At 39.6% G+C, this 23,925-nt stretch overlaps 1 long non-coding RNA gene across 1 annotated transcript in view; it reads left to right on the plus strand.

Annotated features, from left to right (window-relative positions):
* Window positions 1-23,925, plus strand: part of LOC109501478 — an 89,107-nt gene that overhangs the window by 55,386 nt on the left and 9,796 nt on the right. Inside the window, exons 7-8 of the long non-coding RNA XR_006600577.1 lie at window positions 14,115-14,245; window positions 16,899-17,029. This is a non-coding gene — a long non-coding RNA (uncharacterized LOC109501478). The remainder of the gene's footprint in view (window positions 1-14,114; window positions 14,246-16,898; window positions 17,030-23,925) is intronic.

Raw genomic sequence — 23,925 nt, forward strand, 5'->3', positions numbered from 1 at the left:
CTGGGGAAGAAAATCCATTGGTGAGTCCATTGATATCATTCAACTTTTTTCTATCTTGTATTTTATTCAACTTACAGTATTTTGCTGAAGTCCATTTTGTTGCATTTGAAAGCCCCATAACCTCCTACCTTCTTTTCTTAGGGTTTGCTAGAGGTAGTAGTCACGAACTTATGCTCTAATTATAGTATAGCATAGAGAGAATGTTTGGTTTTAAATATTTAATATTTAGTTTTAAAATAATATTTTATAATTGTGCTCTCAATGATTTAAAAACATAGATTATTTCTGTAGCTCTGGGACTTCAATGTAACAGGAAGGAAGTTGTATGTAATTTATTGATATTTCAAGATACATGTTTTCCCCAAATGACTTAAATCTCCTAAACGAATGGAAGGAAAGGTCATTGTTAGATGTTTCAGCTTATATATTTCCTTGGGTTTTGGGCCACCTTTGGAGGTTGAGATGGCCCAAAGAGGTTCTGAATGATGAAACCTGTGTGCTTCCACTCCTGCTCTATGCCCCAAGCCTATTCTCTGGCTCTTGCATTTGTCCTGCTGCATCCTACCTGGAGGCCTTTGCACTGCTATATTCCTTACCCCAGGAATGCTTTTTCTTTTACCATTATCCTGCCTAACGTCTTTTCAAGATTTAGCTTGGATATTACCTTCTCAGGAAACCTTTTTCTGATCCTCTGCTCCAGCTACCGTATTTGATCCTCCTTGGTTTACTCTCATGAGTATATTTCCAGAAAAGCACCTGGAATTGTAATTAAATGCTTATTTTTCTTTTCATGTTAGTCCGTAAATCCCAGAGGGTTCTCTCTCCCTGGTATGCCATTGACTCCAAGAGGTTATGGAATGTGTGTTATTCATCAGTATATCCCAGGACATTTCAAAATATATAGACACAAATAAATACTTGCTGAATGGATAGGTGGATAAATTAATAGTTTATGTACTTCAGGGAGTGATGAACTACAACTTTTTCCCTTGGCTTCCTAAAATGATTAAAACCTTTTCTGAAAAGGGTACATGTGCAGCGTGCAGGCAAAAGTGAGAAGTAGCTGGCACCCAGTAGAGTAGAGGCTCGGTGATTATGGTTATGGTGACATCAAATATTCTGAGAATATGGAAGATTTTAGAGCACCTTCTCAGTTCAGGTTTCTATAAAGGTGATTTTTAGATTTGTATTGGGATCCAACACCCCAGAGGTAAAAGACGAGTAAGTACAGTGACTTTCTTACCTTGTTATTAATATTATTTCAAATGTGACTTTAAGTTTACCTAATTCATTATTGATTCTTTTTTTAAAAAAATATAATTTATTGTCAAATTGGCCTCCGTACAACACCCAGTGCTCATCCCAACAAGTGCCCGCCTCAATGCCCATCACCCACTTTCCTCTTTCCCCCACCGCCCATCAACCCTCAGTTTGTTCTCTGTATTTGAGGGTCTCTTATGGTCTGCCTCCCTCCCTCTCTGTTTGTAACTTTTTTCCCCCTTCCCCTTCCCCATGGTCTTCTTTTAAGTTTCTCAAGATCCACATATGAATGAAAATATATGGTATCTACCTTTCTCTGACTGACTTATTTCACTTAGCATAATACCCTCCAGTTCCATGCATGTTGCTGTAAATGGCCAGATTTCATTCTTTCTCATTGCCAAGTAATATTCCATTATATATATATATATATATATATATATATATATATATATATACACACACACACATATATATGTATGTGTGTGTATATATGCATCAGTTGATGGATATTTAGGCTCTTTCCATAATGTGGCTATTGTTGAAAGCGCTGCTATAAACATTGGGGTACAAATGCCCCTATGCATCAGCACTCCTGTATCCCTTGGGTAAACTCCTAGAAGTGCTATTGCTGGGTCATAAGGTAGTTCTATTTTTAATTTTTTGAGGAACCTCCACACTGTTTTCCAGAGTAGCTGCACCAATTTGCAGTCCCACCAACAGTGCAAGAGTGTTCCCATTTCTCCACATCCTCTCCAGCATCTATAGTCTTCTTATTTGTTCATTTTAACCACTCTGACCAATGTGAGGTGGTATCTCAGTGTGGCTTTGATTTGTATTTCCCTGATGATGAGTGTTGTTGAGCATCATTTCATGCGTCTCTTGGCCATCTGGATGTCTTCTTTGGAAAAGTGTCTATTCATGTTTTCTTCCCATTTCTTCACTGGATTATTTGGGTTTTTTTTGGGTGTGGAGTTTCGTGACTTCTTTATAGATTTTGGATACTAGCCCTTTGTCTGATATGTCATTTGCAAATATCTTCTCCCATTCCATCAGTTGCCTTTTAGTTTTTTGATTGTTTCCTTTGTAGTGCAGAAGCTTTCTTTCTTGATGAGGTCTCAATAGTTCATTTTTGCTTTTAATTCCCTTGCCTTTGGGGATGTGTCAAGTAAGAAATTGCTGCGGCTGAGGTTGAAGAGGTTGTTTCTTGCTTTCTCCTGTAGGGCTTTTTTTAAAAAGGGATTAATATCTTTAATATATGAAGAGCTTATATAGATTAATAAGATGTATACAAGTTCTTTAGGTGAATAAATCACTGAAAAATAATTCAAGTGACTTACAAAATCTCCAGGAAAAACAGATTTCCTTATTGTCATAGAATGTAAATCTGTGCATAACAGTATTTATTCAAGTGTAATTTGTATTAGAAAAAAAAAAACAGAGATAACCTAAATGTATAAATTGAAAGAATGATTGCAAACCAAGAAACAGACGCTTAACTATAGAGAACAAACTGATGGTTACCACAGGAGAGATGGATGGGGGGATGAGTCAGATAGGTGATGGGGATTATGCAGGGTGATGAGCACCAGGTGTTGTATGTAAGTGTTGAATCACTGAATTGTACACCTGAAATTTATATTATACTGTATGTTAACTAACTAGAATTTAAGTAAAAACTTAAAAAAAATGTATGGTATGTCCATATAGAAGAATATTAAAATGCCATGAAAATAATCCGGTTTTGGAAGAATAGTGACATGGGAAAATGCTCATAATGCAACATTAAGAGAAAAAAATGGGTCAGAAAACTATGTTGTCATATCTTTGTCATGATCCCATTTAAAAAAAAAACTTTTACAGAGAAAACAGACTCTTTTGGCAGCAAAATTTGATCAGAACTAACATGAAGCTGTCATATTTCCTATTACTTTTATAGGCAAGAAAACAATACCAAGAACCTGATTTGTAAAAGGCCTTCAGAATAAAGCAAAAGTTAATTAGAATTTTAGGTTATATAAGTGTGCCTGGGTAGCTCAGTCGGTCAAATATCTGACTTCGGCTCAGGTCATGATCTCACAGTTTGTGGGTTTGACCCCCACATCGGGCTCTGTGCTGACAGCTCAGAGCCTGGAGCCTGCTTCAGATTCTGTGTCTCCCTCTCTCTGTCCCTCCCCCACTCACACTCTGTCTCTCTCAAAAAAAGTAAATAAATAAATAAAAAGAATTTTAGGTTATATTAATATTCCAAAGTAGTAACTATTTTTAGCACAATATATACACCTTTTGAGATTTTATCCATTCCCAGAATGAAATCAATAAGCCTTATTTTAATATAAGTAAATGATAGGTTTTAAAGATAGATTTCTTTCTTACTGTACTATTTATTTATTTATTTATTTATTTATTTATTTATTTATTTATTTATTTATTTTACCATAGGCAAGTGAAGCAAGCAAAGGTGTCCTAGGTGGGCTTTGCCTTTGCTTTTTATTTATTTTATTTTATTTTTTTAAATACATGAAATTTATTGTCAAATTGGTTTCCATACAATACCTGGTGCTCATCCCAATGGGTGCCCTCCTCAATACCCACCTCCCACCCTCCCCTCCCTCCCACCCCCCATCAACCCTCAGTTTGCTCTCAGTTTTTAAGTCTCTTATGTTTTGTCTCTCTCCCACTCTAACCTCCTTTTTTTTTTTTCTTCCTTCTCCTCCCCCATGGGTTTCTGTTAAGTCTCTCAGGATCCACATAAGAGTGAACACATATGGTATCTGTCTTTCTCTGTATGGCTTATTTCACTTAGCATCACACTCTCCAGTTCCATCCACGTTGCTACAAAGGGCCATATTTCGTTCTTTTGCATTGCCATGTAGTATTCCATTGTGTATATAAACCACAATTTCTTTATCCATTCATCAGTTAATGGACATTTAGGCTCTTTCCATAATTTGGCTATTGTTGAGAGTGCTGCTATAAACATTGGGGTACAAGTGCCCCTATGAGACAGTACTCCTGTATCTCTTGGGTAAATTCCTAGCAGTGCTACTACTGGGTCATAGGGTAGGTCTATTTTTAATTTTTTGAAGAACCTCCACACTGTTTTCCAGAGCGGCTGCACCAGTTTGCATTCCCACTAACAGTGCAAGAGGGTTCCCGTTTCTCCACATCCTCTCCAGCATCTATAGTCTCCTGATTTGTTCATTTTGGCCACTCTGACTGGCGTGAGGTGATATCTGAGTGTGGTTTTGATTTGTATTTCCCTGATGAGGAGCGACGTTGAGCATCTTTTCATGTGCCTGTTGGCCATCTGGATGTCTTCTTTAGAGAAGTGTCTATTCATGTTTTCTGCCCATTTCTTCACTGGATTATATGTTTTTCAGGTGTGGAGTTTGGTAAGCTCTTCATAGATTTTGGATACTAGCCCTTTGTCCGATATGTCATTTGCGAATATCTTTTCCCATTCCGTTGGTTGCCTTTTAGTTTTGTTGGTTGTTTCCTTTGCAGTGCAGAAGCTTTTTATCTTCATAAGGTCCCAGTAGTTCATTTTTGCTTTTAATTCCCTTGCCTTTGGGGATATGTCAAGTAAGAAATTGCTATGGGTGAGGTCAGAGAGGTCTTTTCCTGTTTTCTTCTCTAGGGTTTTGATGGTTTCCTGTCTCACATTCAGGCCCTTTATCCATTTTGAGTTTATTTTTGTGAATGGTGTGAGAAAGTGGTCTAGTTTCAATCTTCTGCATGTTGCTGTCCTGTTCTCCCAGCACCATTTGTTAAAGAGACTGTCTTTTTTCCATTGGATGTTCTTTCCTGCTTTGTCAAAGATTAGCTGGCCATACGTTTGTGGGTCTAGTTCTGGGGTTTCTATTCTATTCCATTGGTATGTGTGTCTGTTTTTGTGCCAATACCATGCTATCTTGATGATGACAGCTTTGTAGTAGAGGATTAAGTCTGGGATTGTGATGCCTCCTGCTTTGGTCTTCAAAATTACTTTGGCTATTCGGGCCTTTTGTGGTTCCATATGAATTTTAGGATTGCTTGTTCTAGTTTCGAGAAGAATGCTGGTGCAATTTTGATTGGGATTGCATTGAATGTGTAGATAGCTTTGGGTAGTATTGATATTTTGACAATATTTATTCTTCCAACCCATGAGCATGGAATGTTTTTCCATTTCTTTATATCTTCTTCAATTACCTTCATAAGCTTTCTATAGTTTTCAGCATACAGGTTTTTTACATCTTTGGTTAGATTTATTCCTAGGTATTTTATGCTTCTTGGTGCAATTGTGAATGGGATCAGTTTCTTTATTTATCTTTCTGTTGCTTCATTATTAGTGTATAAGAATGCAACTGATTTCTGTACATTGATTTTGTATTCTGCAACTTTGCTGAATTCATGTATCAGTTCTAGCAGACTTTTGGTGGAGTCTATCAGATTTTCCATGTATAATATCATGTCATCTGCAAAAAGTGAAAGCTTGACTTCATCTTTGCCAATTTTGATGCCTTTGATTTCCTTTTGTTGTCTAATTGCTGATGCTAGGACTTCCAACACTATGTTAAACAACAGCAGTGAGAGTGGACATCCCTGTCGTGTTCCTGATCTCAGGGAAAAAGCTCTCCGTTTTTCCCCATTAAGGATGACATTAGCTGTGCGTTTTTCATAAATGGCTTTTATGATTTTTAAGTATGTTCTTTCTATCCCGACACTCTCAAGGGTTTTTATTAAGAAAGGATGCTGAATTTTGTCAAATGCTTTTTCTGCATTGATTGACAGGATCATATGGTTCTTATCTTTTCTTTTATTAATGTGATGTATCACAATGATTGATTTGTGAATGTTGAACCAGCCCTACATCCCAGGAATGAATCCCACTTGATCATGGTGAATAATTATTTTTATATGCTGTTGAATCAGATTTGCTTGTATCTTGTTGAGAACTTTGCATCCATATTCATCAGGGATATTGGCCTGTAGTTCTCTTTTTTTAGTGGGCCTCTGTCTGGTTTAGGAATCAAAGTAATGCTGGCTTCATAGAATGAGTCTGGAAGTTTTCCTTCCCTTTCTATTTTTTGAAGCTTGAGAAGGATAGGTATTATCTCTGCTTTAAACGTCTGGTAGAACTCCCCTGGGAAGCCATCTGGTCCTGGACTCTTATTTGTTGGGATATTTTTGATAACTGATTCAATTTCTTCACTGGTTATGGGTCTGTTCAAGCTTTCTATTTCCTCCTGATTGAGTCTTGGAAGTGTGTGTGTGTTTAGGAATTTGTCCATTTCTTCCAGGTTGTCCAGTTTGTTGGCATATAGTTTTTCATGGTATTCCCTGATAATTGTTTGTATTTCTGAGGGATTGGTTGTAATAATTCCATTTTCATTCATGATTTTATGTATTTGGGTCATCTCCCTTTTCTTTTTGAGAAGCCTGGCTAGAGGTTTATCAGTTTTGTTTTTCAAAAAACCAACTCTTGGTTTTTTTTATCTGCTCTACAGTTTTTTAGATTCTATATTGTTTATTTCTGCTCTGATCTTTATTATTTCTCTTCTTCTTCTGGGTTTAGGGTGTCTTTGCTGTTCTGCTTCTATTGCTTTTAGGTGTTCTGTTAGACTTTGTATTTGGGATTTTCTTGTTTCTTGAGATAGGCCTGGATGCAATGTATTTTCCTCTCAGGACTGCCTTTGCTGCATTCGAAAGCGTTTGGATTATTGTATTTTCATTTTCATTTGTTTCCATATATTTTTTTTTATTTCTTCTCTAATTGCCTGGTTGACCCATTCATTCTTTAGTAGGTTGTTCTTTAACCTCCATGCTTTTGGAGGTTTTCCAGACTTTTTCCTGTGGTTGATTTCAGGCTTCATAGCATTGTGGTCTGAAAGTATGCATGGTATGATCTCAATTCTTGTATACTTATGAAGGGCTGTTTTGTGACCCAGAATGTGATCTATCTTGGAGAATGTTCCATGTGCCTTTAGAAGAAAGTATATTCTGCTGCTTTGGGATGCAAAGTTCTAAATATATCTGTCAAGTCCATCTGATCCAATGTATCATTCAAGGCCCTTGTTTCTTTATTGACCGTAAGTCTAGATGATCTATCCATTTCTGTAAGTGGGGTCTTAAAGTCCCCTGCAATTACCACATTCTTATCAATAAGGTTGCTTATGTATGTGAGTAATCGTTTTATATATTTGTGGGCTCCTGTATTTGGCGCATAGACATTTATAATTGTTAGCTCTTCCTGACGGGTAGACCCTGTAACTATTATATAATGTCCTTCTTCATCTCTTGTTACAGCCTTTAATTTAAAGTCTAGTTTATCTGATATAATTATGGCTACTCCAGCTCACTTTTGACTTCCAGTAGCATGATAAATAGTTCTCCATCCCCTCACTTTCAATCTGAAGGTGTCCTCAGGTCTACAATGAGTCTCTTGTAGACAGCAAATAGATGGGTCTTGTTTTTTTTATCCATTCTGATACCCTATGTCTTTTGGTTGGAGCGTGTAGTCCATTTACATTCAGTGTTATTATAGAAAGATATGGGTTTAGAGTCATTGTGATGTCTGTCGTTTTCATGCTTGTAGTGATATCTCTGCTACTTTGTCTCACAGAATTCCCCTTAGGATCTCTGGTAGGGCTGGTTTAGTGGTGATGAATTCCTTCAGTTTTTAGTTGTTTGAAAAGACCTTTATCTCTCCTTCCATTCTAAATGACAGACTTGCTGGATAAAGGATTCTCAGCTGCATATTTTTTCTGTTCATCACATTGAAGATTTCCTGCCATTCCTTTCTGGCCTGCCAAGTTTCAGTAGAGAGATCCGTCATGAGTCTGTCAGTCTCCCTTTATATGTTAGAGCACGTTTATCCCTAGCTGCTTTCAGAATTTTCTCCTTATCCTTGTATTTTTCCAGTTTCACTATGATATGTCATGCAGAAGATCAATTCAAGTTATGTCTGGAGGGAGTTCTCTGTGCCTCTTGGATTTCAGTGCCTTTTTCCTTCCCCAGATCAGGGAAGTTCTCAGCTATGATTTCTTCAAGTACACCTTCAGCATCTTTTCCTCTCTCTTCCTCCTCTGGAATACCAATTATGTGTAGATTATTTCTCTTTAGTACATTACTTAGTTCTCTAATGTTCCCCTCATAATTCTGGATTTTTTAATCTCTCTTTTTGTCAGCTTCCTCTTTTTCCATAATTTTATCTTCCAGTTCACCTATTCTCTCCTCTGTCTCTTCAATGGTTGTCTCCATTTTATTTTGCAGCTCATTTATAGCATTTTTTAGTTCCTCCTGGATGTTCCTTAGTCCCTTGATCTCTGTAGCAATAGATTCTCTGCTGTCCTGTATACTGTTTTCAAGCCCAGCGATTAATTTTGTGACTATTATTCTAAATTCAGTTTCTGTTATATTGTTTAAATCGTTTTTGACCAGTTCGTTAGCTGTCGTTATTTCCTGGAGATTCTTTTGAGGGGAATTCTTCCATTTCATCATTTTGGATAGTCCTTGGAGTGGTGCGGAACTGTGGGGCACTTCCCCTATGCTGTCTTGAATAACTTGTGTTGGTGGGCGGGGCCGCAGTCAGACCTGATGTCTGCCCCTAGCCCACCGCTGGGGCCACAGTCAGACTGGTGTGTGCCTTCTCTTCCCCTCTCCTAGGTGCGGGATTCACTGTGGGGAGTCGTGGCCCGTCTGGGCTCCCTGCACACTGCCAGGCTTGTGGTGCTGGGGATCTGGCGTATTAGCTGGGGTGGATCGGCAAGGTGCACAGGGGTGGGAGGGTTAGGCTCAGCTCACTTTTCTTTCAGCGATCCGCTTTGGGAGGGGCCCTGCAGCACTGGGAGTGAGTCAGACCCGCTGCTGGAGGGATGGATCCGCAGAAGCACAGCTTTGGGTGTTTGCGTGGTGCAAGCAAATTCCATGGCAGGAACTGGTTCCCTCTGGGATTTTGGCTGGGGGATGGACGAGGGAGATGGCGCTGGTGAGCGCCTTTGCTCCCCGCCAAGCTGAGCTCTGTCGTCCGGGGCTCAACAACTCTCCCTCCCGTTGTCCTCCAGCCCTCCTGCTCTCTGAGCACAGCTGTTACCTTATAACCTTCCAGATGTTAAGTCCCACTTGCTGTCTGAACACATTCCATCTGGCCCCTCTGCTTTTGCAAGCCAGACTCTGCCAGCTCTGCTTTGCTGGTGGGCTGCCCCTCCTTCCCAGCTCCCTCCCGCCAGTCCCTGGAGCGCGCATCGCCTCTCTGCCCTTCCTACCCTCTTCTGTGGGCCTCTTGTCTGCGCTTGGCTCCAGAGAATCTTTTCTGCTAGTCTGGTGGTTTTCTGGGTTATTTAGGCAGGTGTGGGTGGAATCTAAGTGATCAGCAGGACACGGTGAACCCAGCGTCCTCCTACTCCGCCATCTTCCTCCTCAATCCTCTCCTGTAGGGTTTTGATGGTTTCCTGTCTCACATTCAGGTCCTTTATCCATTTTGAGTTTATTTTTTGTGAATGGTGTAAGAAAGTGGTCTAGTTTCATTCTTCTGCATGTTGCTGTCCAGTTCTCCCAGCACCATTTGTTAAAGAGACTGTATTTTTTCCATTGGTTACTCTTGCCTGCTTTTTCATAGATTAGCTGGCCATACATTTGTGGGTCCACTTCTGGGTTCTCTATTCTATTCCATTGGTCTATGTGTCTGTTTTTTTGCCAATACCATACTGTCTTGATGATTACAACTTTGTAGTGGAGGCTAAAGTCTGGTATTGTGATGCCTCTTGGTTTGGTTTTCTTCTTGAATATTACTTTGGCTATTCCATACAAATTTTCCATACAAATTTTAGGATTGTTTGTTCTAGCTTTGAGAAGAATGCTGGTGCAATTTTGATTGGGATTGCATTGAATGTGTAGATTGTTTTAGGTAGTATTGACATTTTAACAATATTTCTTCTTCCAATCCATGAGCATGGAATGTTTTTCCATTTATTTGTGTTTTCTTCAATTTCCTTCATAAGCTTTCTATAGTTTTCAGCATACAGATCTTTTACATCTTTGGTTAGGTTGATTCCTAGGTATTTTATGGTTCTTGGTGCAATTTGTAAATGGGATCGGTTTCTTTATTCCTCTTTATGTTGCTTCGTTATTGGTTATAAAAATTCAACTGATTTATGTACATTTATTTTTTACCCTGCAACCCTGCTGAGTTCATGTATCAGTTCTAGCAGACTTTTGGTGGAGTCTATCAGATTTTCCATGTATAACATCATGTCATCTGCAAAAAGTGAAAGCTTGACTTCATCTTTGCCAATTTTGATGCCTTTGATTTCCTTTTGTTTTCTGATTGCTGATGCTAGGACTTCCAACACTATGTTAAACAACAGCAGTGAGAGTGGACATCCCTGTCGTGTTCCTGATCTTAGGGGGAAAGCTCTCCGTTTTTCCCCATTGAGGATGGCATTAGCTGTGGGCTTTTCACAAATGGCTTTTATGATGTTTAAGTATGTTCTTTCTATTCCGACTTTCTCAAGGGTTTTTATTAAGAAAGGATGCTGTATTTTGTCAAATGCCATTTTGGTTCTTAATGCATTGTAATTTTGTGTGGATCTGTGCCTCCTATTATGATGTATTAACTTCATTATGAGTTAAGAGCAATAGTGTTAAAATTCTATTGGCATCATTTGGCTTTATTTTAAACAACTTATCAATAAAGCCACACCAATGTTAAGGAGCTGCCTCTGGTTGTGGCTCTCTATAGTATGTCTATAAATGAATATGGAATTTGAATCCTGTGATATTGCACTCAGAGAATTTGGGGCTGAGCATCTTACATTTTCAAAGGAAGAGTGTAAAGCAAAGAAAAATATGTAACTGAGATGATTCTTGTTACAGTTATAGTTGAAAAAGACAGAGAAAGAGCGAGAATAGAAGAGAGAAGTAGAGATAGCTCTAGCCTAACTTGTGTCTGGTTGTTGAAAGCAATGGCATTTTCTTGGGGACTGGGAAAGAAAAATATTAATTGATACACATGGTGGTTAAATTTATGTGTCAACTTGGCTAGGCCACAGCACCTAGAAATTTGGCCAAACACTGGCATAGATGTTGCTATGGAAATTTTTTAGATGAGATTAATATTTAAGTCAGTAGATTTTGAATAAAGCAGATTATCTGCCAAAATGTGGGTGGGCCTCACCCAATCAGTTGAAGGCCTCAAGAGAAAAATGACTGACTTCTCCTGAGGAAGAGGGAATTCTGCCAGCAGATTGCCTTTGAACTCAGGCTGCAACACCTACAAGTGTTATCTGAATTTCCAGACTCCTGCCTACTCTACAGAGTTTGGACTTGCCAGCTCCCACAGTCATGCAGGATAATTTCTTAAAATCCATCCCCCTCTCCCTCCTCCTCTCTCTATATGATATATATATATATATATATATATATATATATATATATATATATATATATATATATATTGGTTCTTTTTTCCTGATCTTCTCTAATACAGTAGCTATGTTTAAAATGTCATCTTTTACCCTAGAGGAGAAAGCAGGAAAAGATTTCTCTGACCTCAGCCGTAGCAATTTCTTACTTGATATATCCCCAAAGGCAAGGGAATTAAAAGCAAAAATGAACTACTGGGACCTTATGAAGATAAAAAGCTTCTGCACTGCAAAGGAAACAACCAACAAAACTAAAAGGCAACCAATGGAATGGGAGAAGATATTTGCAAATGACATATCAGACAAAAGGCTAGTATCCAAAATCTATAAAGAGCTCACCAAACTCCACACCTGAAAATCATATAATCCAGTGAAGAAATGGGCAGAAAACATGAATAGACACTTCTCTAAAGAAGACATCCAGATGGCCAACAGGCACATGAAAAGATGCTCAACGTCGCTCCTCATCAGGGAAATACAAATCAAAACCACACTCAGATATCACCTCACGCCAGTCAGAGTGGCCAAAATGAACAAATCAGGAGACTATAGATGCTGGAGAGGATGTGGAGAAACGGGAACCCTCTTGCACTGTTAGTGGGAATGCAAACTGGTGCAGCCGCTCTGGAAAACAGTGTGGAGGTTCCTCAAAAAATTAAAAATAGACCTACCCTATGACCCAGTAGTAGCACTGCTAGGAATTTACCCAAGAGATACAGGAGTACTGTCGCATAGGGGCACTTGTACCCCAATGTTTATAGCAGCACTCTCAACAATAGCCAAATTATGGAAAGAGCCTAAATGTCCATTAACTGATGAATGGATAAAAAAATTGTGGTTTATATACACAATGGAGTACTACATGGCAATGCGAAAGAACGAAATATGGCCCTTTGTAGCAACGTGGATGGAACTGGAGAGTGTGATGCTAAGTGAAATAAGCCATACAGAGAAAGACAGATACCATATGTGTTCACTCTTATGTGGATCCTGAGAGACTTAACAGAAACCCATGGGGGAGGGGAAGGAAAAAAAAAGGAGGTTAGAGTGGGAGAGAGCCAAAGCATAAGAGACTCTTAAAAACAGAACAAACTGAGGGTTGATGGGGGGTGGGAGGGAGGGGAGGGTGGGTGATGGGTATTGAGGAGGGCACCCGTTGGGATGAGCACCAGGTGTTGTATGGAAACCAATTTGACAATAAATTTCAAAAAAATAAATAAATAAAATAATATGTCATCTCTCATCAGTTTGTGTATTTTTCTCTTTCTAACTGTAATCTTAAAACCTTCAGCCTGTTCTGTAGGCTCTCATACCATTCTGTGCTAAAGAATCAGGGTGTATCATTACAGCATAGCAGACAAGATTTTCTCCTGCTAGATTATAGAGGATCTATGAATTGCAGCCCTGAAAATTTCCCCTGCCTGCCAGAAATAAGCATGAAGAAGTAGAGAAAAAATTAAAGATGAGAATTCTATTTTCAGACCCCGCTAAAGGAGGTTCCAGTTTGAGAGAAGCTATGGAAAAAAAGTGACTGTTCCCAAACCAATAACTGAGTCTTCTGTCATTCAGCTTGCTTCCAGTTAATGCCTGCCTCAGCTAAGGCAGGGATGCCACCAGAGCCCAGGTTTAGCATCTGTATCCTCCTTTTCCATTAGCTGTCATATCAACTCCTCTTTTACATGGGCTCTGCTTTATGCTCTTTGTCCCTTCCCCTCTCCCCTGCCAGCCCTGCAACTCCCCTCTACCCTACCCACTCCCCTCCCCCACCTCAGGTCTCTTTATTCCCTATGGTCCTGCTGGAAGACTGAGATACTATAATAAAAACATTTACGGAATGCTTTTTGTGTGTTCATTACTGTCTTAAGCGCTGTATACATCTCAAGCCAATAAACCCTCATATAGACTCTATGAGAGAAGTACTATTATCCTCCCAATTTGATAGGTGAGAAACATTAGGAATTTAAATAAGTTCTCCGAGGCCATATATGTAATGGCAGAGCACAGATTTGAACTAAATTAGTCTGAGTGTAGAGCTTATATGATTCAGCTCTACACATGACAATTAATGCTGAGGTGTACACGAATGGTCCTAGCTTAGTGTGCCATCCTTTCCAGTCAGATCTGGATTTTATGATGATTCCCAGATATGGTATTTCTAGATTCTAGAACCGGGGGAGGGTATCCAAGAGGCACCCAGGCCTTTCATAATAACCCTCCAGACATATCGTTAGATGGCGTCTTCCTTTCTTTCTTCTATTATTTTGTTAATTGTCAAATGACTTGCTTTTATTTTATTTATGGCAGCATTACTTTAACCTATACAACAACTCTTTCTGCTTCTGAATTTCTAACTTAACGATGAAGCTGGTATTTCAGAATTAGGGAGGATGTTGTTGCTAGATAGACAAATTTGCTAGCCGTCATTTAATATATCTGTATGTTTTTTCTCAGTCCTATTCGCCTCATAGAAGAAAGCAGAGAGTTACCCATAGTCACCAGGGATGCACACTAAGTTTGAAGAGATTTATTCTGGAAATTAATAATGATCTCATATTGCAGATGAGAGCTCTGAAGCTAGAGAGGTGAGATAATGTAGAAGCACATTCCTGTTGAAATTTGCATGTAATCTTAAAGGATGAGTAGGAATGAACAAAGTGGAGAAAAGTAGGAAGAACATTCCAGGAAGGAGCAAGGAGATTGGGGTGTGTAAAGTGGCTGGGGAGTTGAGAGAACTGTGAGAAGTTCAGTCCGGCTAGAGGTGGGGGGAGTGGTTGGGGTGGCTCAGGAGGCCAGGGCAAGATGACAATATACTTTACTCTGAAAACTAAAGACAGCTGTTAAAAGATTTTGGAGAGGCCAAAGGGTGGGGAAGACTTGTCTACTGCTGACTTGGAGAATGGATAAATGGGAGATAAGGTGAGATAAAGAGAGATAAGGGACCATGGTTGGTGTCGGTTTGTCTGCTCGGTTTCCCTTCACTACTGTTTTGGTATCAGCATCTTTGTCTTTTTTTCAATGTTTTTTTTTTTTTTTTTTTTTTATGTATTTTTGGGACAGAGAGAGACAGAGCATGAACGGGGGAGGGGCAGAGAGAGAGGGAGACACAGAATCGGAAGCAGGCTCCAGGCTCTGAGCCATCAGCCCAGAGCCCGACGCGGGGCTCGAACTCACGGACCGTGAGATCGTGACCTGGCTGAAGTCGGGACGCTTAACCAACTGCGCCACCCAGGCGCCCCAAGCATCTTTGTCTTTTTGTCTGAGGTTTGCTCCTTTCCTACTCCTGTGTTTTTGGTGAGGCTTTCAGTCACTTTCATGTGCCCCTTATCCTGAGTCAGAGAGATGCATACATTTCCTAGGCATTAGCATCCCATGCCCATCATGGCATCCCATCCCTGGCACTCTGATCTGTCCAAGTATAGGCACCTGACTCCAGTTAGGTCAATAAGATTCTAGGACTAGGGTTTTAAATGCACTAGTAAGAAAGATGGAAGCATTCTTTCTTCCAGGGTTCCTAAATAGAAGTGATGGAAACTCCAGTCCACCAATGCCCATTGTTTTAGTTTCCTAGGGTTGCCATTAACAAAATTCCACAGGCCGAGTGTCTTATAACAATAGAAATGTATTCTCCCTCAGTTCTGGAGGCTGCAAGTCTAAAATCAAGTTTTTGGCAGGGCCACGTTCTTTCTGAAGGCTCTAGGGGAGGATCCTTCCTTGTCTCTTCTAGCTTCTGGTGGTTACAAGCATCCCTTGGGGTTCTTTAGCTTATCAACACAGCACTCTGGTCTCTGCCTTCATTGTCATGGGGCAGTCTTCCCATTGTGCATCTCTGTGACTAAATTTCCCTCTTATGAGGACAGGAGTCATTGAATTAAGGTCCACCATGATCCAGCATGACCTTATCTCAACTTGATTACATCTGCAACGATACTATTTCCAAGGAAGGTCTCGTTCATAGGCTCTGGAGGGGGGGATATGAATTTGGGGGCAGAAGCACAGTTATACCCAATACAGCCGTATTCCTTGATGGTTTGATTCCATAAGCCCATGCAGTATGACAGAAAAAGGCCATGGCTCACAATGAGACAGATCATAGGTGGAGAGAATATTGGCAGGGAAGGAGTCCTGGCTTCTGGTCTCTAACTGCCCTATAATTGTATTGAGTTCCCAAGGTTATTCTTCTGACTTTGGCTACCCAAATTTCCTTCCTTTCAGAAAAGTGCCTTCCCCCACATTTTTTTTTCTTTGCTTAGGCTACATTGAGTTAGGTTTTGATCTCTTCCTACCAAAACAATTCCAACAAATACAGAAATTATGGCAGCATTCCAGGTGGAAAGAGAAGCAGATCTGAGCTATGGCAGTGGTGACAGGAATTGGATGGAAAGGAATTTATTAGGTGGAATCGACAGGGCTTGCATTCTATTTAAATTTGGATTATGGGAGAGGATAAATCTCTAATGATCATTGGTATGAATGAGTAGATGATAGGACCATTCTCTGAGAAAGAAAATTAAAAGGAGTATAAAAATGCATGAAATTTGTGGACTGGGTGGCTCAGTCAGTTCAGCATCTGACTCTTGGTTTTGGCTCAGGTCACGAACTCACAGTTCATGAGTTCGAGCCCTACAGTGGGCTCTGGGATGGCAAAGCAGAGTCTGCTTGGGATTCTCTCACTCTCTCTTTCTCTCTCTGCCCCTCCCCTTCTTGCTATCTCTCTCAAAATAAAATAAACAAAAAAATTGCATGAAATTTGGTCTTTGTGAACTTCTCTAGACCATGATTATTTATAAGCCTTCTGAAGACTTTGCTTTCTTGAAGTCAGGGAAACATTCATTTTTATATATATGGTACTTAATGTAATATAGTGGGCACATGGCAGGTGTGCCATAATGTTTATTCAGGTAAATATAAAAATTGAGATCTTGAAAAACACAATTTCTCATTAGCCAGTAGAACATATGACGTATGTTCTTTGGCCTGCAAATGTATTGATGCTCAGTGCCCCGGAGTGTCCCTCATTGTGTGTAGGAGACTGTATGCCAAAGGTCACTGGAATTGTATTCATGGGACAGTCAGTAAACTGTTTGAAAAAGAGGGAAGAAGTTAAACTCATAGTATCATCAGTGGGGAAGCTGAATATATATTAAATATGTTAACGTAAAGTTGAAAGATGCCTTCTTCTTAGGACAAACAGGTTTAAGTGTTTTTATTCCCCCTGCCTACATTTCTTTCTTTAAGGTGTGTAATGATAGAAACCCCTTGAGGCAAAAATCAAGTTTTCAGCTGCTTATGGCGACTGCTTATGGATCAATAAATTCTGGCTCAAAAGATCTGCTTGGACATCATGATAACATGGGGACATTGCCAAGGTATCTTTAAGGAGTTCATAATATATCAGTATAGTGCTTAAATGTTGATAATATCTGGACATCTCAGAATGTACATTTAGAATTCATAACACCCTGAGCAACAATTTGGAACGAATACATTTAGTGATAAATGAATATTTTTGCATGTGAACTGATCAGCAGGTCGAAAGTGTTGTGGTTTTATTTTTTATTTTTTGAGGGTGGCAGTAGTATTGCACATGGGCATTGAAATCTTTTTATTCACTGATGAAATCAGGGACCACGTTTGTCAGTCTGAAGAAGAGACTTTTGGATCCAGACCTCCACTAATAGTGCAGGGAAGTGTATTTGCTATTTATTTTGCATAACACAGTTGTAAAGGATTTTTAAAAATACATCTCTAGGCCAACAGATGAATTACTGTTTCCATTCAGGATGGCCATAAGGAAAATAAAATAGCTGTAGGACATAAAATCAATTGTTTTACTGAATCTGACAACTTTATGTACTTTGTGAAAAATCATGTGAGGTGAAATTTAAACTCTTAATGTCTCTGTTGTATGGCTTTCTCTGTCCACTCCATCTTGCAATTACTTGGCTCTTCTTTCTTTCTCTTTTTATTTTATTTATTTAATTAATTTATTTTTTAATTTACATCCAAATTAGTTAGCCTATAGTGCAACAATGATTTCAGGAGCAGATTCCTTAATGCCCCTTACCCATTTAGCCCACCCTCCCTCCCACCACCCCTCCAATAACCCTCTGTTTGTTCTCCATATTTAAGAGTCTCTTCTGTTTTGTTCTCCTTGTTTTTATATTATTTTTGCTTCCCTTCCCTTCTGTTCATCTGTTCTGTGTCTTAAAGTCCTCATATGAGGGAAGTCATATGATATTTGTCTTTCTCTGACTGACTAAATTCGCTTAGCATAATACCCTCTAGTTCCATCCACGTAGTTGCAAATGGCAAGATTTCATTCTTTTTGATTTACTTGGCCCTTCTTTAAACCCGAAAGCATATTTATGAAAGCCAAGGTATGTATATTTCAGCAAACTCTTCTTGAAAATCATGTGTTCTAATAGGACTTGAGAGCTTGGGAACTACATGGGTTAATTTAATAGGCTAGATTGGGCTAGTACCCCACTCCCACCCTACCTTTTAAACATTTTCTTTCACAGGTCTTGGCTTTTTTTTTTTTAATCTCATATTTCTATGACAGGGTTTCAAAATTAGAAATTTTTAAATAATTTCCTTAAGATTACAAATAATGTGGTAAGTAAGATAAAAAAATTCTTGTGTGCAGCACTTTTTAAAACGAGATGACTTCCTATGGTGGAATCACTCAAGTGCTTCAGGTTACATAAGTGACTCTCCGGGAGTCAGGCACCTAACGAGAGACATTCGCTTTCCAGGCCAGTAAGTACCATTTAAGGAAAGCGCTGTGGTGATTTGCCATACAATAAAGGAGAATAGTGCCTTGCGGTTTTACAGTTATCTTTCTTCCAAAGAACTTGCAGTGTTTTTACATAGACCATTTCCTTCATCCTGAAAACAATTCCTGGGTAGTATTCTGTATTATATATTGTTCCCAAGGCTCCCAAGTAATTTATTTAGTGGCGATTATTTGAGCTCCTACTGTGTGCCAGGCTGTTATTGGGTTAACAAAGCAGAGTTTCCTGCACATCTCTGGGTAGCAGAGAGATCTGAGCAATTATTATAGCAGAGAGTGCGGCTAAGGATATGTTAGGCGTGAATGCAAATGCCCTGGGGTCCCAGAGGGTAGAGTAACTACCTGTGCTTGGAGGATGAGGCTGTAAAGCTTTTAGAGAAGAAACTATTGAGGACAGTTTCAACAATACGAGAAAACAAGGATGGAATCTCTCTCTATCCAACTTATTTTCCAGGCGGAGATATTCTCCATGTTTAACTTACTTCCACAACCATGAAAAGTGGCTTAGGGGCTGGGGGGAATTTGGGAAGGAAGTCAAGAGAGGATCATAATAATTTGAGGGCCTTTGAGGAAAAAAATTTTATGTATCTTCCAGAGATTCCGTCCTCTGTTCCCTACTCCTTTTTGTGAACCATTGTTAAGGACAGGAGTGGGTACCAGTTCGTTCGTGCTGTGCAGAAAAATACTGATAGCTTCTGCCCTAGGGCGTAATTTTGTCAATTGGAAGAGCGAGCTTTATATGAAGTTATTTTTTATGAAATCCTCTTCTTAAAATTATTTGTTCTATAAAATGTACCTGTTATGAATTCATGGAATCTTCAAATGCAAAGAAAAGGCGTTCTATAAATGAGACGTGATAAATGACGTGTAGCTGAGTGAAATTCCTCCTCCGTCTTGGCCAACAACCTGCTGGTTGTACTCTTCCTCCCTGAAGACAGGACTGGTTGGGGCTGCAATTGGTTGGATTCAATCGGTAAGAATTTAAGAACTGCGAGGCAAGCTGTTGAGGGGAATTATGGATTTCCTGTCATTTCTATGACAGCTGTGGAGTAGGAGAAATCTTTCTTAGAGATGAGGGCTGATCACGGTAAGGTCCCTGGGTGAGCCGTCAGAAAATCAAGGTGCTGGTCCTGGCTCTGAAACAAAATACTCCTGTCATTTAACCATTCAGAGCTTCAACTGCTTCATCTACAAAATGGCTTGTTTAGATTTAATGATATCTCAATTCCTTCAAGGAGTAAAATTTTATAATTATGTGACTGCATGAATGAACGTTGTTACAAGCCTTTTACATTCTTTGTTTGTTATGTACTTTCCCCCTCTCCCCTGCCTGAGAAATTGCTGTGCATCCTTCAAGGCCCTGGGAACAAATGAAAGAACTGGTATATTTTGAGAACTGATGTCTGTGTGCTAGGTAGGTATGGTCATAAGTAGGGTGACCGTATGGCCAGGTTTTGCCTGTTACCCTGGGATAATTTTTAATAGTACTTTCTCATACTCCCAAGAGTGTCCTAGGTTAGACAACAGATTACCTGATTTTAAGGGTTTTACAAACATTAATAATTCTCATAGCAGTTCTGTGAGGTGGATATTATTATCCCCATTTTCCACGCCAGAAAAGCTATAATTTAGAGAATATTGAGGCATTTCTTCAAAGCCTCATTGCTTTTAAGCAGTAGTTCTGTCCTGGTGTTCTGACTTCAGATGTCTTTCACTGTACCTTGATACCCAGATCAAGTAAAAGCTATTGCTGGCTCACACGCATCCCCCACAGACTTTCCCGTAGTGCCCCCTATGTTTGTTTTTGCTACTGAAAATTCTCCTCATGTACATAAGCATGTGCATGTCAGAGGCTTCTCTCACTGGACTCTGTTCCATCCTGAAAGCAAAACCCCTGTTTTATTTACTACTGCATCAGCAGCATTTAGCACACTTTGCCTGAGTCCATGTTTACATGCGCCCGTGGTGTATTTACTAGAGGGCTTGCCAACGTGTAAGATCAGGAACCTTCCTTTCCAGTTCAGGCTCCCCAACCTGGCAGCTTATGTGACTTTGAGCAAGTTTGATTTTTTTTTTTTTGAACCAGACCCAACTAACTTTCAGAGGCCGTGAGGATCAGAGTGGGTAATGTATGAGAAGAATTAACACTTACGGAGTGTTTCTCTTTCTTAGGCATCACGCTAAATCCTCCAGGAGATAGATGATCTCATTTAGTGTTCACAAAAGCTTCCATGATAGGGACCTTACTAGATTTAAAAATGTTAACTGCTCGACCCATGAGTTACAAAGCTAGGGAGTAGCAGGTGCAGGCAGGATTCCAACCCACCTACCTGAAACACAGTTTTTCTCTTGTAAATCAGTGGCCAAAGGCAAGATAATAGAAATAGTGAAGGAGTCTGGGGAATTCTCTGCTAAAGGGTCTCAGAGTAAAGTATCAGGATTGTAGTTTGTGTTCTGCCAGGATTCAGCAGCTATCTTAGTCCCTTCGTGTAGGGCCTTGCTCTCTGAACCTGCTGGCCACAGCAGTAGGCAGGTAGATATCTGCCTGCGTGGCACTCTGGAGCCCTCCTCCTGACGGTGTGCTTGGGTTGTATAGCTAGAGGCGAAGTGGCGTAAGATTTGGGTCAGACTTTGGAACGTATAACTGATGATACAGTCTCCACTGAGTCAGTGAGGTTTTTGTAGAAACTGACCCCAAATTGCATCATTAAAAGTTAACATGTTTTCAGGGTCACCTGGGTAGCTTAGTCGGTTAAGCGTCTGACTTCGGCTCAGGTCATGATTTCACGGTTTGTGAGTTCAAGCCCTACGTTGGGCTCTGTGCTGACAGGGTAGAGCCTGCTTGGGATTCTCTCTTTCCCTTTCTCTCTGCCCCTCCCCTGCTCATGCTTGCTCACGCTGTCTCTCAATAAATAAATAAATAAATAAATAAATAAATAAATAAATACACATAAAAAATTATAAAAGTGAACATGTTTTCTGAGCCTGCAGAAATCTTTCTTTGAAAAATAAATATAAAAAGTTAAACTTGAGCAGAACAACAGTAATGAACAAAACGCTTTGGTTGCAATAATACTATTATAAAGGGAAATGCTGCCCCTTATCCAAACCTGGTCTTAAATTGTAAGGTTCTGCTGAGACCACCTAGGGGTATAGAGCATTTTGTATAGTGCCTTGTATGAGGGTAGGTGCTGAGTAAGAATTTACTGAAGGAGAATAAATCTGTGAGTGTTAATGATTCAGACTGTTTGAAGTTACTTTGTTAGAGGACATTAGCTCATTACTAGGAGAAAATGCCCTTTATTTCTGGGATTCTTAATATGCGGTCCATAAATCGTTATAATTCTGCAGATGAGTTTCACGAAGCTCAAAAACTCCTTCACACCTGTGAAATTGTGCATATAATCATTTTTATAGGAAACAAGTTTATAATTTTTATGATTCTCAAAGGTATCCTGTCCTCATTCTCGCTTTAGCTGCCTGCCTGACAATTTCATTGTAAAGGTACTCTTCGGGCATAAGAGGCAGACCAGAGGACAAGCAGAGGCCTTTATTGAACCTCTGAAGTCCTGTTTGAGTTGGCATCTGTCTCCTTACCTACATCTAAGAGAGTTTCTAAATTTTTTTTCACTTTATTTTTGAGAGACAGAGACAAAGCATGAATGCGGGAGGAGCAGAGAAAGGGAGACACAGAATCAAGCAGGCTCCAGGCTCTGAGCTGTCAGCACAGAGCTCAGTGAGGGGCTCAAACCCACGAACTGTGAGATCATGACCTGAGCTGAAGTCGGATGCTTAACTGACTGAGCCACCCAGGCGCCCCTAAGAGAGTTTCTTTATGACATACCAAGTACCATGATCATAGTGCTAAATGAAAGAATAATTTATGTAGGCTGTCCTGTGCCATTCTCTTGGTATTTGTCCTTACCTCTAAGATACTCTAAAATCATTGGAAATGTCACTGCTGTATCTCTGAAAAGTTTCTCCAAGTAGTTCCTCTTTTAACCACGTACAGAACTTGAGCTCACGTGTCAGCCTCTCCATAGATAAAATGGAATGTATTGGCTGGTTGCTCGTGAATGAATTATCTCTTTATGGCTAGAATGATTCCCCTCAGCAAAAGGTATGCTGGGCTTAGGTGAGTAAAATTTGGAAGCTGCTCAACTTTAGGTGATAGAATTTTTAGTCTCTACCATTCAACAGTTTTAGTAGAAATACTCTTCTGCTGGGAGGCTTATAATTATAAGCAGTTCCCATAAAGAAACAGAAAACTTAATGCCTGTGATTATTTCAGCTATGTTAGTTTATAGCAAAAGTGCTCTATTTTTCTGTTCACTTTGGGGTTGAACAGGAAGTATTTAAAGGACACAACTTAATAGCATATTTTTATCCTGTTTCAATCGTTAATATTTTAGTCTAAATATTTCTCTCTGGACATGATCAGAGGATTGTTTATAATTTTAAAACCACTTCAGAATAGTATCAGGATTAATTAATTGGGTTTGTGTATCAGATTGCTTTTGAAACATGCAAGCTTTGTTTGAACTTTCTCCCCCACTCCGTGCATGAGAAATTTTAAGAGTGTAAGAACAGTTGGCATCATTTGCTCCTTCTTGAATTCAGTTAAGCTTATCGCAAACTATGTCATGGCCAGAGCTTAACGTGTTGTTCCCCTTCCAGAAAACCATTTGCCAAATACAACACAGTTCGGATGGTGGGAAAGCTGTAGAGCATTCACATTTAACCGAGAATTCTCTCCCTCGTATACAAATTTGGGGCTGAAGAAAACATGCTGATAAATCATACCTGACTATATTGTCTTTCCCACTTCTGAAAACCACAAGAACAGAAACAGCCATTACTGGATCCTTCACATGGAGTTTTTCTGCTCAGAGCCCATTTGGAGCTGTCAGTTAATAATACGAAACAACATGGGAGGGTGAAGGGTGCCTGGATGGATAACTAACAAATGTTATAAAAAACATGATGGTGCCTGAAGACTTGTAGCCTAGATATTTGGCCCCGAATACGGAGTCTTTTCCATCTTCGTCTCATTTGGTAATTAGCACACTGACCCTGTGCAGACTAGAAGCATAGAAAAACATTTTGAAAAGTGCAGAGGAAGAAGTAGGATTAAGACAAACATTTATATAACCAGGAAAAATGACCCAGGGAAGACGGGAAATCTGGTGACACTCTGTTTACCCACAGCAATGTTAAAATAGTTTGCAAGTGAAACAAAGCAGAGCCCCTTGAGTAAATCACTAAGAAAGTATAAGGATAGACCAGCAGCTAACAGCACATCACAAGCTACCCGTGTGATATGGTTCTGTCCTGTTATATCAGACAGATAGCTTTCCTTTGAATATTGTCCCTTTTTTTTGTTCTCTCCAGTTAGTCCCAACATGGGATCATGTGAAACTGTGGGCTGCTATGAATCGGTATTGGAAGTGGATGAAAATAGCTTAGGTT

The sequence above is a fragment of the Felis catus genome, chromosome B4 (assembly GCF_018350175.1).
Source record: "Felis catus isolate Fca126 chromosome B4, F.catus_Fca126_mat1.0, whole genome shotgun sequence".
Taxonomy (NCBI): Eukaryota; Metazoa; Chordata; class Mammalia; order Carnivora; family Felidae; genus Felis; species Felis catus.